Here is a 16,512-nt window from a genome sequence, read left to right as displayed (position 1 = left end):
TGTAAGGCTTGATTGATACATTGCTCAGTTTTGCTAAATTTCTCTTTTCTCTTTCTTTTTTATTCTTTGTTAACAGGGATGGTACACCAAGTGAGAGTGAAAGGAGGGATATATTTGGAAATGAAAGTAATATAATATAAAAACAAAAATACCAATAGACATTTTCTTTTTAAAAAGTTAGAACCAAGCAAAGTAGAATGCGTTGGTGGTTCCATCTCATTTGGGGTCTTCAAGCAGAAGCTTACCAGAACATTCGCAGAGGGAATTTTATTTAGATAGAGATTAAACTACTTGCCTCAGGTCCCTCTTCTAACTTAAGATTCCATGATTCTGAACTTACGGCTGAAATCCCAAATAATATCTGAGGTGGTGCTTAGAGCAGAATAGGATTGTGGTGGGCCACTAGGCCATAGCAGGCAGAATCTTTCAGTTCTGACTGATAACTATAGTAGGTATGAAGTCCAGGACCCAAAAAAGGAAGCACACAGCATGCTAGGTGGGCCTCTGCCTCTGGTGGGCAGAAAGGAGAAAACAGTAGACTGGGAAGGAGAAGACACTGGAATGGGAAGGAGAGGACACCGCTGTAAGAAGGATAGGACTTGAGTGGGAAAGAGAGGACCATGCTAGTGGACAGTAAGAAGACACTGATGATGGGTGTGCTTTACTCTGTATCTTGCACAGTGCATTGCACATAGCAGAAGCTTAATAAATGTTTGTTGAATTGAATTGGAGACTGCTGGCAGGTAGATGGAATAAGATAGTTGTTGCATGGAACTGATAGCAGGAAAGCTAGAAGCCTAAGGAGGACCAAAAGAAAAAAAAGGTGAATATGAACGGGGTGCTGAGAGATTTTAAAAAAGAGGGAGTAATGAAGGCAAGGAGGAAGGCCTTAGAGGGAGGCTGTAAGAGTGGGTGGCAAAGACAGCATCAGCATCAGAACTCTACCTGCCAGGCCCCAGGTAATTACTGGGGAGCCCTGCAGGCCCAACCTGAATATGGAGGGTTGGAAAAGGTGAGGGAAGAAAAAGGAAGGAGAACAAACTCAAAAAAAGAAAAAGAGGCAAAAGGAGAATAAAGGTCCATTGTGCCGATAGCTCCTCTCTTCTTCCTAGTGGGCAAAGTCTCTGCTTCCTGACTTACCTTGTGGCTCCCTTCCATCACCACCCCAACTTTTAATGTCTGGGCCTCTCCCTACTTCCGTCCTCCAACCCCGTTGGCCCATGACTCTCGGCTCTGGCCTCTGTTTGCACCCACAGACACAAGTTGTCTGGCCAGAAAGTCTGGCCAACCCTTTTCCAGATCAGCTCCCAGACCATGAGGTAGGTAGGAATGTGATGCTTTAAGCCAGCTTCCACCTCCCATCCTGAGGCTCACAGCCATCTTAGGCCCTTCTACAAATAATCCTCAAGAGGCACAGCCAAGACTATTCCTCCAGACTGAACCCCATCACCCTGAAGAGTAAGAGATTGCTGTTTTTCTTAAAATGTGGCAGCCCCTTTTTATTCCTCTTATTTCCTTCTTCATCTATAAAAGGACTGGATTAGATTAGGCAAAAATAAACTCCCTTCAAATTCAAAAGCAAATTCTATTCCTTTCCCTTTTCCTTCTCCACTGTCCCTCCCCTTTAGACCCTTCTGCCTCTCCCTTTCCTCCCCTCCTCCAAAAACAAACACTAGACATTCCACCCCCAAGATGTTGCCTTAGGGGCCCTTCCCAGAAAAACCTGGGATCTGAGGCAGAATCGGCTCCATGCACCACTCCCCCACTCCCACTCCCTCCCCAGGAGGTTTTCTAATCCTTTTCAAATGTCCCTTAGTGTGATGTTTACTTGGCCTTTCCAACTGAAGGTGAAAATTAGTTCCTACAATCTATCTCCCTATAAACCCTAGGAAGGTTTTTAAATTTTCCAGAATCTGTTCTTCTTGTGTCAGAGAGTACAATGCATTTCCTTCACTCCCTTCTTCCACGCCAGCTTGGATTTTTGCCTGAGACCTCTACAGATCTACACTTTCATTCCACACCTTTTTTATTCAGAGCCTTTCTGGAGAGAAGATCCATCCTCGGTAGCACAAAAAGACCACCCCTCCTTTTTTTTTTCTTGCTCAAATACTCTCACCACTCATTTCCAAAGAACTCATGGAACCTTGGAGAAGTCTAGCTGCTGGGGGCACTCAAAAATTTCTCCCTCCTGCAGAAGGTGGCATTTGAGTTCATTCTTGAAAGATGCCTGGGATTCTAAGAGGCAGAGGTGAGGAGGGAGAGCATTCCAGGCATGGAAGACAACCAGTGCAAAGGCATGGGGATAGGAGACAGGATGTCATACATGAGGATGAAAAAATCAGGATCATCTAGAGAATTTCTCACAATGAGGTGTGCTCCCTGGCAGGGAAGAAATGAGAGGGACTGAAGGCTCAGCCAAGCTGGTATCAATCTCCTCTGACCCAGTCTCCTCGGAGGTCTCTTTTATTTAATGAGGACTAAATGAGATAGTAATTATAAAGCATGTAGGACAGTGTCTGACACATAATAGGTGTTTAATAAATGCTTATTCTCTTCTAAGCCTCCTTACCAGAACTATAATCTTGGAAGTCCAAAAGAGCCATAAGAGACAGGTGCCAATGTTTTTCTGATAATAAAGCCCTACATCTTCAGTCTGTATTCACCTGTTCACCTATAGAGCCTGCTTGGCTACAGAGTCAAGGCCAAACCAGTGAAGTTAATTTCATAGACAGTATACGTGCAATGGTAAGGCACAGGAACTGGAGTCAGAAGACTTGGGTCTGTATACTAGCTCGACTACTTACAACTTGTATAACCCTTGGCAGGTACAATGGAGAGATGGACTAGTTAATGTCTAAGGTCCCTTTTAGCACATTTGTACCTGGGGTATGACTAGGTTAGGCAGTTTGTTGTGTCAGGAAGGACTTATTCTGTGGTATGGAAAAGCAGAGATCATGTCTCGACAGTATTCGCTGGTCAGAGGAGAAAGAGAAAATGATCACCAGTTGCTCCAAGGCTCCCAAAAAGATAATTTAAAATTAATTTTTCTGATATTGGGTGGGTCTTGATGCTGGGATGTTTACCTATATTTCAAAAGGCTGTCTTCTACTAGGCCCCCCACTCTTCCCTCTCTACATGCTCGGTGACCTTTTTGGCTCCCACAGGTTTAATTATCATATTTATGATGATGATGGGGTGCTTGCACTTGGACCCTAATTCTGACATCACATTTCTCCTTAGCCTCTGCTTGGGTGCCTGTGCCTGAACTCCAGTTTTTAAAAACACATCTCTCCCTAGCTTCAAAGCATTGGCCCAGGCAGCCTCTCTCCAGTTCAAGGGCAGCATGCCTTACCAAAACAACTAGTTCTCAAAACACATTCTCTCCCAGGCAGCCTCCCTATAGCTAAAGGGCAGCATGCCCCACACTTATCTTGCTTCTTCCTCAGTAAGCAGCTATGCCCAATTATAGTTTGATTCCCAGGTGTTGATAACTGACTATACCCTGAGTCTAACACATACCCTAGACATAGTCAAGTGTATACTCCCTTACATTGATCTTGTCTAACAAGACATGTGATGGAATCCATGTGGATATTCAAAACCACACCCACAGGTAGACCCCCAACCTTGGGCTATTTCCCAGTGAACTCTGGGTAAGATACCTGGGCAGTAGATACAAAAAGTGAATGTTCCTTTAAGAACTGACCACCCCTTAATCACACCTAAACCGCTCCCTAATCCCACCCCAAAACACCTAATTGACAGGGTTCATCCCTAAATCTTGTATTTAAATTTTCCCTGTAGCCGTGTACGGTTGCAGGTTCCCTAAGAACTCTTGCCTGATTTATTTAAGTAAAGTGTAATAAATCTGCCTCCTTGACTTAAAGAATGCTTGGGTCCCTGAATTCATTCCAGGTGGCCTTGCCTTGGGAACTTTGGTTTGGGATTTCTACATCCCTGGGTTCATTTCTCCCTCAACAATGACACACAGGTATCATTTGTTAGACTATATACAGAAATAAACAATCTTGCACCTTTAACTGCCTGTTGGACATTTCAAACTGAATGTCTCAGATCTATCTAAAACTTAATATATCCAAAACTGATCTCATTATCCTTCTTCCCCCTCCCCTCACACACACTCCCAAACTTTCCTGTTTCTGTGGATAGAACTATCTCCAGTTGCCCAGGTTCACAATCTTGATATTATCTTCAAAATCCTCAATCCTCCTCAACCTATGTATCCAACTAGCTGCCAAATTTTGTCATTTCTACCTCCCCAATATCACTCACATTGGATAGATCCTTCTCTCTGCTCACATAGCTACCACCTTAGTTCAAGCCCTCATCTCTTGCCTAGATTACTGCAATAATCTCTTAATTCGTTTCCCTGCCTCAAGTCTGTCCTCATTTCAGTCCATTCTCCACACTACTACCAAAGTGATTTTCCTTAAACATAAGATATCTCTCCCCAATTCAGTGAACTCCAGTGGCTTCCTAAATCATATCACCTCCACTCTGCTCATCATCCTCTTCTCCCCACTGCAACCTTGTACTCTATTCCTGGAACCTCCCTCTATTTCCAGTTCACTTTCTTGTGTTGTACAGAGGCAGCTATGTATCATGGTGGATAAAGACGATTCAAGAAGACCTGAGTTCAAATCCAGCCTGAGACACTTACTAGCTGTGTGACCCTGGACAATTACTTAACTTCTGCTTGCCTCAATGTCTTCATTTGCACAATTGGAATAATAATACCACCTATCTCCCAGGGGTATTGTGAGGATAAAATGAGGTAATATTTGTAAAGCACTTTGGAAGCCTTAAAGTGTTATATAAATATTAGCTATGTATTATTACTATTATTATTTTCTTATTAGATGTAGGTTCTTTGAGGGCAGGAACCACATCTGAGACAAGCTTCCACTTATAGCCTCTATAATCCTTATAAACTCTATAATCTTAGAAACTCTAATGATCCTTAACCCAACTCCAATTCTAACAGATGCGTCTTGGGTCCCTTATCCCCCTCGGAATTGCAGAGGTACCTCGAGTCTCCAGGGAGTAGAAGGGTATTAGATTCACAGCTTAGCCCAGTTCTTATATAGCATAGTCCCTCCAAGTTCTAAGACCAAATCTCCCCTTGGGTTTGAATCCCAGGCTCCCCAGCTTCTCAGGGCTTCCTTGATGGCAGCAACATGTGGTCTAGAGTATGGCCTGCAAGGTCAGGTCACTATGGCTGGATTCTAGGTCTGGAGATTCCACTGCACTTTTCCTAGCTTCTTAGACCTTACTCCCCTTCCTGTCTTCTTTGATCCAGCAATACTGGCCTCCTTGTTCTTCCTTGAACAAAACAGTCCATTTGGGCATTTTCACTGTCTGAAAGGCTCTCCCTCCTCATTTCTACCTCCTGGATTCCCTGGTTCACTTCAAGTCCCAACTAAAAGCCAACTTTCTATGGCAGGGCTGCACAACAAATGGCCCACAGGCAGATTGCCACCCCCCAAAAAATTTCTGGTCACATTTGAACTCAGGAAGATGTCTTCCTGACTCCAGACCCAACACTCTCTCCACTGTGCCACCTACTGCCCATAGTCTTCACATAGAATACTCTCTCATTTCCTTCCTTTGCACTGGACATCTCCTTTACCTGGAATGTAGTCCTTTCTCAACTCTGCATCATAGATTCCATCTCTTCCTTCAAATCACTGTTCTGCATGAGATCCTTCCTGATCCCCTCAATTGTTAGTGTCTTCCTTTTTAAACTATGGTGTATTTATTCTACATATACACATATGCGTGTCCTTATTTTCTCCCATTACAATGTAAGCTCCTTACCAATAGGGGATATTTCATTTATTGTATTTGTACAATGCCTGGCACATAGTAGATGCTTAAAAATGCTTCTTGGTTGATTGATAGGAGCCACTTCATTGTAATGTTGTCTCTGCTTTTATTAATCTAAAACCTGAGGGTGTTCAAACAAGTAGGAATGTTCTTTCTTCAGAGAGAATATCCTGAAATCACTTTTACTTCCTCTTCAGAAAGATTTGGCATTACTAGCACTAAGGTCCCAAGGCCTTGGGTCATGATTACATTGTGTGTTCCTGTTTTCTGCTATGTACTTATCCAACCACAGCTGTTTTTGAGGGCAATGGGAACAGGAAAGCAGATGAGCCAGTTGTACTGGCTGATCTGGAATGAGTGGCATCATTTGATTCACTAAGCACTCGTGTGGATAAAATACACAAATGAAACAATAACTGCCCTCAAGGAGCTTACATTCTACTGGGGGGAACAAAATATACACAGAATTAATTATTCCATATATTCAAAATAAATAGTAATTTCTGAGGGTAGGGAGGAATTCTAAGGATCCCAAGAGACAGAGATGAGGAGGCAGTGGAGGGTTGGGGAGGGGGAGGTAGGAGCTATTGTCTAAGCTTTGCAGGGCACCAGCTTCTGAAAATGTGCTGACCTTTGAGCTCAGAGTTCCAGGAATCTCCCATGCTGAGAATACAGCCCTAAGGACTACACAACCAGTACTCATAAGGATGGCTCTGAATGAGGACAGTATACTGGACCTGGCATTACACAGCAGAAAGGATGACCCCAGAGCAAAAGAACTAGACCCTGTTAGAGAAGATGCCTTTACTTTAGAAGTGCAGCCTTGGTGAGCAGACACATGACTAAGTGCAAACCAGGTTACATACCCATTGATGAAACCAATGGTATTGTTCCAGCCCTGACCACCCCACACCCAGCCGTGTCACACCTGGCCTTCCTTCACCTGTTGATTTCACACTCAGTCGTTGTTTATCCTGATGGTCATTCCTCCTTAGAGACAGAGGGCTGGGCCAGTTGATCTCTGAAGGTGTAATATGGATGATTTAGTAGTTTTCTATGTTGTACCTGATCCAGAAGTGGCCACTGTTTTCTTTGGGCAGGAGAGTCAATTGTTGGACGGCTCAGTTTGACTGGTGAGTTAAGGTTAGGAAAATAACTCCAGCAGGACCAGTACTGAATGGACTAGAGGGCTTTTCTGGAACCCATTAAAGCTCCAAGCTGGGAATGTCTTGCTCTCTGAAACTCTGAGACTCCTCTTCCTTCTCCTCCCAGCTTATTCAGAAAAGATACAAGTTTTAGAGCTTATCCTTCCCTCCCAGCTCATTAACCTTGTTTGAATTATATACCACTGGATTCACCACTGTTAACCTGTTTGCCCTTCAGCTAGATGGTGTGGTGAGTAGAGCCAGAGTCAGGAAGATCTGAATTAAAATCCTGCCCTAGCTACTTCCTTAGCTATGTGACCCTGGGCAAGTCACTTAACCTTTCAGCCTTAGTTTCCTCAACTATAAAATGGGGATAACAATAGTAACAGGATTGTTTTGAGGAACAAAGGAGGCAGCTAGATGGCTTAATGGATAGTGTAATGGGCCTGAAGTAAGGAAGACCTGAGTTCAAATGCAGCTCAGACACTCACTAGCTGTGTGTGACCCTCTACTTGCTACTTGTTAACCTCTACTTGCTTAATCCACTGGAAAAGGAAATGGCAAACCATATCTTTGCCAAGAAAAACCTCATATGGGGTCATAAAAAGTCAGATATGACTGAATAAAAGAGCATTATATAAACCTTGAAGTGCTACTTAAATGCTATTATTTTTCAACTGATCTTCATATATTATGGTCTCCAGTCCTTTGCACATCTTAGCTATTCTCCAGTGAATGAGTTCTAGATTCTCATAGTTCTTCCTCAAATGAGATGCCCAGAACTGAATTCAGTTCTCCATAGGTAGCTGACTCCATACGTGACTCCATAGATGGCATACATAGGAAAGCACATAATATTTTGGGCATTGTATTCTGATTTCAACTCTTCCTCTGGACAAAGTGCTGAAAACAATAATATCACTGCTTCAGGAAAGATTGTCAATTGACTTTTCTAAACATAAATCCACTATCCCTGTGATTCCCCAGACCAAAACTTTCTTCCCCGGATGCCACGCCCTCTATGTGTTGCCTTTTAATATTAGAATGCAAGCTCTCTTTTTGTATTTGTACCACTAGCACTTAGCACAGTGTCTGATACACAGTAAGGCATTAATAAATGTTCATTCATTTGTCTTCACTATCTCTCATTCTATATAACCAATCAGTTAGCAAATGCTGTCACCTTTGCAGCCACATCTTGCATCTTTCCCCCTTTTGTCAACTTGCTTAGCCACCAGTGGTTCAGGCCTTCATCATCTCTATTGCCTATTGCAATAGCCTCTTAATTGGTTTTCCTGACTCATCTCTCTCCACTCCAATCCAGCCTCTTTATACAGCTGCCAAAGTGATTTTACTAAAGCACAGTTCTGATCATGTCACCTTCTCAGTAAACTTCAGGGCACCCTATTATCTCTAAAATCAAATAAAAATCCCTTTCTTTGCCTTTCAAAAACCTTTTCACAACCTGGTCCGAACCTATTTTTCCAGCCTTATCACACACTACTGCCTTTGGTCTAGACTATGACACAACCAAACTGGCTTTCTTAGGCATCCTCCTACACAGTTATCTCACATCTCCATCGCCTTTGCTCTTGCTGTTGCCCCATGCTGGGAATGCACCTTCCCCTCCTCATTGCCTCTTAGAATACCTATTGTCCTTCAAGGGTCAAGCACCACCTTCTACATAAAGCCTTTCCTCCTTTCTCCGAGATTACCTTATATCTATTTTATGTATACCTATTCATGTACAGGTTGTATATATGTACATGTTGTCTCCTCGGGATCGAGAAGCAGAATTTCCACTTTTTTTTTGTAGGCTCTTTTCAAAGAATGTTCACTTAATGACCGAATATTAGCGTGTATTTAACGTGTCGTAGATTGAGCCGAGGGCTGGGAATCAGGCTCGGGCCCAGGCCTCCTGGGGGGAATCCTTCCTTTTCTTAAGGCTCAGTTTCCTCTTCTGTAAGATGGGGGGGAGGGGAGAGGCTTGATTTATTAAATCCCAGGCTTCAGAATCCGACAGCTCCTGTTTCCAGCATTTCGAATCAGGGACAGCCCAGGTGAGAGGGGAATCCCCCAGGCTGACCTGGGGGGGTCTCGCTCTCACTAGATAAGCCCATAATCTGCAGTTCCAGACTGATACCCCAGAGGCACTCTCCTCGCGTGTCCCTCCCACCTCAGGGCACCGCCTCCCCGCCATCCCGCTCCTCGGCCCGGCTCCCCCTCCCCCGCGGTCCTGGCCTCCGTCCCGCCCCTTCTCGCGCTTCGGTCAGCCTGCCAGTCTGTCAGTCAGGGAGCCTCAGGGCCGCCAGCAGCCGCAAGGTGGGGCGGGGCTGGACGCGTGACGTCATTTCCGGTGTACACAGACTGGTTGTCGGGGGCGCGGGGGGCGAGGACGCGTCGCAGGTGAGGAGCTGAACCTCCAGGCAAGGTCGGGAGCCGGGTAGGGGTCGGGCCTTGGGTTTCGGTAAGGCAGGAACGTTTTTCCCTCGGTCGCTCCGTCCCTGTCTTCGGGGAGGAGAGGCCCGGGGCGGCGGTGTGCGCTACGCTGAGCTCTCCTTCGCGGGGCCGGGGCCGGGGCCGCGGGGGGCGGCGGGAAAGGACGGAAGCCGGGAGGGGCTGTGCGGCCCCGGCTGTGGGCCGATCTCGCGGCTGCTGTGAGCCCCCACACCCCAGCTCCTCCAGAGGAACTGGGGTCGGGGAGCTGAGAACCGCAGCGCGGGGCCGTGACGGACCCAAAGCGACTCAGCCTCCCGCTGACACCTGTCATTGCACTCGACGGGCGAGCGGAGTGACTGGGGTGGGGGCCCGCAGCAGCAAGGCGCCCCTGGAACCCGAGTGTGGAGGGTACTGCGGGAACGGGGATATTCGCCCGGTTTTTGCTGAGAGCTTCTCTAAGGAAGAGAGACAGGATTCGGCCCTCTTGGTCCTGTGCTCCCTCACAATCTCCCATCTCTTCCTTGCCTTGGTCTGTCCCCATTCCCCCTCCTGCCTCTCAGGGACCAGGGCGACTGAGGGTTGTTGGGTGGCGGGTTTACCCCTTCCGTGCCGGGTACTACGTAAACATTGTGTATCGCCAGGGTACCGGGTCATAAATGTATGTATAGCTTGTTTATGTAGGGTGTCTACTACCTGCTCAAATCTGAGTTTCACACGCGTTCCCTCCCTCCGCCTCCCCTCTCCCCCAGAAGAGAAGCCCCTAATTTTTCTAAAGTAGTATTACTCCTGCAACACCCAGTCAGAGCTTTCAGAGCTGCACGTTACTCAGTATTCCTTAACACGCACTAGTTAAAGGGCATGTTTCCCAGGGAATACCATGGAGCTGTGCTGCCCCTGTGTTTGATCGATGGTTTGGAGAACTCCATGTACCCAAAGGAGAGAAACTGTTTTTCTTCGTATTTTGTGGTTTTTCTGCCCCCCTCCCCCCCCTCCCCCAAAGAAAAGAAAACAAAGCAAACCAAAAAAAACTTTCTGTTTGAGGAGTGGCCATCTTTTAGATGGTTTCGCTGGTTAAAATAGGAATGATGCCAGTTGGGGGATGGGTAGGATTTTAAGTACCCTCCTACCCTGTTTTTCCCCTTACTCTTTCTGCAGTATTTAGATTGTTTCCTTAAACAGTCATCTTTTTTTCACTTTGTCATCTATACCTCTCAATCTATTTCACCTTTCTGTTTGTCCTTTTCTAATACACATCCTGACACTTTTCCTTTTGCATAGCAAAGGGAGCGAACGTGCTTTTCCTGTTCCAGTTAGGCGTGTTCAAACGTGTCATGTGCTGGTCCATGTAATGATTGCATTTTTCTATACTGCCCTTTTTGTGGTGGCTGAGAGCACCAACATGCACTGTAGGAAGTCTGGCCTGCCGGCGTTTTAGTGTGCACTAAGATATAGTCCCCTTGTCCGTGTATGAAACAGAAAGCCTGAGTATAACATTCATAGTTTTAGTAGTGAGGAGTCTTTAAAAAGGCACCGGCTGTGCAATGAATGACTATCCTAAGAAAAGGGTAATTGAATGTGCGTCTTTTCCCTGCTCCTAATACTGACTGCTTGAAGTACTCTCTTGAGTAAACTAAACATTTCTGCTTGGCATGATAAGAATTTTGTTTATACCCACTCTAGGATTTGCCAGATGCAGACTTAAAGTTCCAAAGCAGTTACTAATTCTGTGTGTGTGGGTGTGTTTGTGGGATAATGCCTTTGTATTTCGTTGCTTTTATATATATATTAAGATAGTTCAAGGTTTGACTGGCTTTAGTCTGTACTTCCTCTTTATGGTTTTTCTAAGAGAAGTTACTCAAAATATCCAGGGGAATCTTTAAACAAATCTTTCTTCAGCTTTTTTTTTTTAATTTGCTTAGGTAGTTTATTGATATTTTCATTGGTTGATTTTATTTTCTTGAAGACTTCATGAATAACTGCCGTTCCATATGAGGTGTTCAGGTTTGCAGTAGTCACTTTTCACCGTAGCATTTGAGATACTAATCTACCTCTATTTTTGCACACAAATACGTAGGTTAACATTGGAGACAAAGATAGAAAAGTCTTCTCAGATTCCCTTGGCAGGCTTAGAGTTTTTCAATCTAAAATTATCTCCATATTTGTGGAAGACAGACCATGTTTCAACCATTATCCTTTTTAACTAGTTAAATCTTTAAACTGAATAATTATGTAAGTGATTTCTTCTGATTAAGCATGATTTAAGTCAGGGTTAATACAGTGGAGCTTCTGAGTCCGTGGGAAAATAGCTTTGGTTTGAATGGGGAATTGATTTGTCTTGCTGGGCCAAAGTACACTTTTTTTTTTTTCTGATTAAAATTTTTTTTGGTTGACGTTAGCACAAAGAGCCTAATCTCCTTTATCAAATTTGACAACATAGACTAAGTGACTTATCTAAGAGTAATGTAGCAAGTCAATGGCAGAGCCAGGATTAGAACCTGTACTTTGGCTGTACTTTGCTCTTCTGTTTGTTGACTTCAATTCAAAATCATTCATCATAATAATACTTTAATTTTTTTTTGGTGTTTTTTTTTGGGGCAGGGCAATTGGGGTTAAGTGACTTGCCCAAGGTCACACAGCTAGTACACATGCCGAGGCCAGATTTGAACTCAGGTCCTCCTGATTCCAGGGCTGGCGCTCTACTCACTGCACCACCTAGCTGCCCTCATAATACTTTACATTTAAGGTTCACAGGGCACTTTACACTTTACATAATTTTTTAGTAGATTCTCATAACAATTTTATAAGTATTCCCCATTTTATATAGAAGGAAAATGATGGCAGAGGTTGTGACTTGTCCAAGATCACATAGCATTTTTTTATGGTAAGGCAAAATGTGATAGATGTATGAGTGGTATAAACAAAGTACTGCCAACATTCAGAGGAAGCAGAGATCATTTCAGCTTGGAGCGATCATGGAAGGCTTCCTAGAAGAGGTGATATTTGAACTAGGTGGTGAATGACAGGATTTCAGAAGCCAGAGATTGAGATTTGAAGTGATAGAGGGCATGGTGGCATGAGCAAAGGCATAAGGAAAGGAAAGAGGAAGTATCTTTAGGGAACAGTGAGTAATCTGTTTGACCTGAAATGGAAAAATATGAGAACCATCTGGAAAGGTAGTTTGGAGGCAAATTGTAGAGGGTCTTGAATGATAATAGAGAACCATTGAAGGTTTTCTGAGTGACTAAAGACATGTCTGCTACTGTGACTAGTTGGAAGAAGGAAAAGTTGATCTTGAGAGGGTGTGGAACAGCACAGAATATTTTGTGATTATAATTATAAGTAGCACCTTACTTGGAGTCACACAGAATTTTTTGGTTTCCCAGTGCATATAAAAGTTATGTTTACACCATCTATTAAAGTGTGTAATAGTATGTCTTAAAAAATGTACATACCTTAATTAAAAAATACTTCATTGCTAAAAAAAAGATGTTAACCATCATCTGAGCCTTCTGGGAATGATAATCTTTTTGCTGATGGAGGGTCTTGCCTCAATGTTGATGGCTGCTTACTGATCAGGGTGCTAGTTCCTAAAGGTTGGGGTGGTTGTGGCAGTTTTAAAATAAGACAACAATAAGGTTTGCTTTATCCTTTCGCTTGAACACTTAGGGGTTATTGTTCATTGGCCTAATGCCAATATTATCGTGTTTCAGGGAATAGGGAAGCCCAAGGAGACAGGGAATGGCTAGTCAGTGACCAGTTTATGGAGCAATCAAACACAAACAGTAAGTCCACTGTCTTACATGGGCACCGTTTGAGGCATCCCAAAACAATTACAATAGTAACATCAAAGATCACTGATCGCAGATCACCGTAGCAGATATAATAATAATGAAAAAGTTTGAAATATTGCAAGCATTACCAAAATGTGACATATACATAATGTGAGCACATGCTGTTGGAAAACAGGCTTGATGCATGGTTGCCATAAATCTTCAATTTATAAGAAACTCAGTATCTGTGAAGAGCAATGAAACAAGGTATGTCTGTACATTCTCTGAATGGTAAGCATGAATAAATAGTGAAAGTCTGCTTTTTTTTGGTACCCAGTTTCCAAGTAACATATCTTTTTATTGTTAAGGTGATTTAACTGCTCTATGTTGTTAGGAAGACAGGACTAGGTAGATTGGGGTTTTTCTTGGTCTTGGGAAATTCCTAAATCATCAGTATATGAAATTTTTAATAGGTGTATTTATACTTCGACTGGAAATGGGGAGAACAAATATTTCTTTGATCTCTTGATAATGATTAATTGCAATAGAAAATAATACTTTTCATATTATAGAACAAATATAAATTCATTTGAACAAACATTTATTAGGTTCTCTGTGCCAAGCACTGTTCTACGTTCTGGTGATACAAATATAAAAATAAAAACAGTTCCTCCAGGAGCTTACATTCATTCTTGTTTATAAGCTATATGCATCATTTACTAAATTTTGAAATTTGTTTAAATAATTTAATTTGTTGGCTGAAAAACTAGAGAAAGGTTATAGAAAAGGAATGTTTGAGTCTGGGAAAACTATCTTGGGTTTCTTAAGGGATCTAAGTATTGTGATTGTACATAACTTTTTACATTTGATCTTTTAAAAAATTGAGATGGGTAAGGTGGTACACATTTATAATTCCTGCTATTGGGGCACTGATATCCTTGGAAGACTGCTGGATCACTTGAGTACAAGAGTTCTGAGCTTCAGTAGGGCAAAAAGTAGGGGGTGGGCAGGCATGTCCATGGTGAAGGATGGGAGCAGTCTATGGAGAGACAAATCAGTCCAGATTAAAAATGGAGGAGCTCAAAACTTAACATACTGAACTGTACTGGTATTGAGCCCATGGCTGGCTGCTGAATCTTCAGTCTGGGAGGACCCAGTCTCAAAAAAGAAAAGAAAAATTGAGGTGAAACTCGTATATTTTACAAACTTTTGGACCCCTGTGGTCATAGTAGCCCCAGTCTGTTTTCTAAAAGTGATTTTCCTCAAATGAAGGGTTTTTAAAAAATTTTTTCAATTACATGTATAAACAATTTTTAACATTTGTTTTTTTAAATGTCGAGTTCCAGATTCTCTCCCTCTCTCTCTTGCCTCCTTGAGAAGGCAAGCAATTCCTCAAATGAAGTTGTGACCACATCAGTTCTATACTCAGGAAACTCCGATGGCTCCCTGTTGCCTCTTGGATAAAAGATAAACTTCTCTATTTGGCGAAGTCCTTCACTACCTGGCTCCAACCTATTTTTACAGCCTCATTATATGTACTCAATCAGTACTTCCCTTCCAGCATTATACAGTTTAGACAAACTGTTCCTCACACATTGAACTCATCTCCAGTTTCTGACTTGCACTGGCCAAACTCCATATGTACCCTTACCTCTCTCTTACAGAATTCCTCTCTTCCTTTAAGACTCAGTTTAACATTAAATTTGACATGAAATTTTTCTGCATCTTCACCACTCTCTCCAACCTCCTACAAGTACCCACTCTTTCTAGCTGCCTTGGATTTATTTTATATTCTGTATATAACTAGATATATACCTTTTATCTTCTCTGATAGAATGTAAGTTTCTTGAGAGGAGGGGCTGTTTCATTTTTTGTCTTTGTATCTGGATCATTTAGCCTGTGCGTAACAGGCACTTAATAAATGCTTGATAAATTGCTTAATAAATGATTGCTTACATTGCTGTTTATTAAGCCTTTAGGGTTTAAGCTGATTGGCTGGCCTTCCTCAGCTTTAGATTTTGCCATTCCTTCCCCCCAATCCCTAATTCAGTCTTTTCCTGGGGCCTAATGGGAGGACAAAGGAAGCGGATAAAGGACTCTAGTGCTTAGAACCAGGAACCTCACACAGATTCTCAAGTAGGCAAAGAATAACAAACTCTTGGTACATTGCACATATCTGATCATTGCACATGATATTCTTAGGCTAAGATGTCTGAACTATCTTCTAAACTATCTGGATTGATGTTTACATATGCTTACGTAGACAAATAATGGTAACAGCTATTTTTGTCTGCATTTGTAAAAGACGCCGAAAAAGGAAAATTGATGTTTGAACTGTGCAGTAACCTGTTCTGTACTAGTAGTTGTGGATGTGGATGGATATCTTCAGTGGGTTTTTAATAAACATATGAAATTGTTATTGGAAATCTTTTAATCTGACCCAGTTACTACTATCCTGGAAAATATTTAGTATAATATTGGATCAAAAAATAGTATAAAAATGCTAGTCATGATAGTAATTTGCTTTTCAGTTTCAGATGAAATAAACCACCAAATATTCTTTCAGAGAGCAATTTAAAATATAACTCTATATAGAAATAGAAATCTTTTCCTAAAAATGGAATTACTTCTTATAGGCTGAAGTATATTTCTGGTGGATGAATGGCTTTTAGTAATGGTTTTTTACTGATTTGGCAGTGAGAATTGATCAAAGTGGAGAAGGTTTTTAGATTTGGGACTGGTGATGATAATTATCTTGAAAAATTATCTTGTGTGACTTGATAATGAAATAGGTTAGAAGAAATATATTGTAGTGAAAAGAGCATTGGAATTGGAGGCAGGGAGACTTAGGTTCAAATTCTTCCTCTGACATTTCTTAACTGTGTGACCATGAAAAAGTCATAGCCTCTCTGAGCCTTGATTTTCTAAAATGAGGATAATTTTACTTTTTACTCTCTACCTCATAAGCTGTTAAATTTTTGTAAAGTTTAAATGAGTTACCAAGTAGGTATGTAAAGTACTATAAAAATCTTAAAGAGCTATATAATCAATCACCAGCTGTGGTCATTCTGTTATGTCTAGGCTGGTTTGTTGTGGTCAGGTATTTTTGTTTGTTTTTTGCTTTGCAAAGATAGGATTGAAGGAGGGACTAAAAACACTTAACAAAAAGAAAAAAGTAGTCTTGTGGCTAGTACTATGTTGGAATAAAGAATATCAAAAGTATTTAGTATCCTATAGGGAGATGACCTGAACTTTCTTTGCCCCTTTCACGTAGAAAGACTTAAACTAACATATAGCGGTTATATTGGAGG

At 42.2% G+C, this 16,512-nt stretch overlaps 1 protein-coding gene across 2 annotated transcripts in view; it reads left to right on the top strand.

Annotated features, from left to right (window-relative positions):
• The first annotated feature begins 9,338 nt into the window (after positions 1 to 9,338).
• The window catches only part of GARRE1 (granule associated Rac and RHOG effector 1), a 119,279-nt gene continuing 112,105 nt past the window's right edge, over positions 9,339 to 16,512 (top strand). The window contains exon 1 of one of the 2 annotated variants that reach the window (XM_036750547.1): positions 9,339 to 9,398. The gene's annotated coding sequence lies outside the window, so the exon portion shown is untranslated. Of the gene's footprint in view, positions 9,424 to 16,512 lie in introns of both variants that reach the window. The other variant, XM_036750546.1, reaches the window with a different exon arrangement.

This window comes from Trichosurus vulpecula, chromosome 3 (assembly GCF_011100635.1).
Source record: "Trichosurus vulpecula isolate mTriVul1 chromosome 3, mTriVul1.pri, whole genome shotgun sequence".
In the NCBI taxonomy this organism is placed as follows: Eukaryota; Metazoa; Chordata; class Mammalia; order Diprotodontia; family Phalangeridae; genus Trichosurus; species Trichosurus vulpecula.
This window is presented reverse-complemented; position numbering and strand designations above follow the sequence as displayed.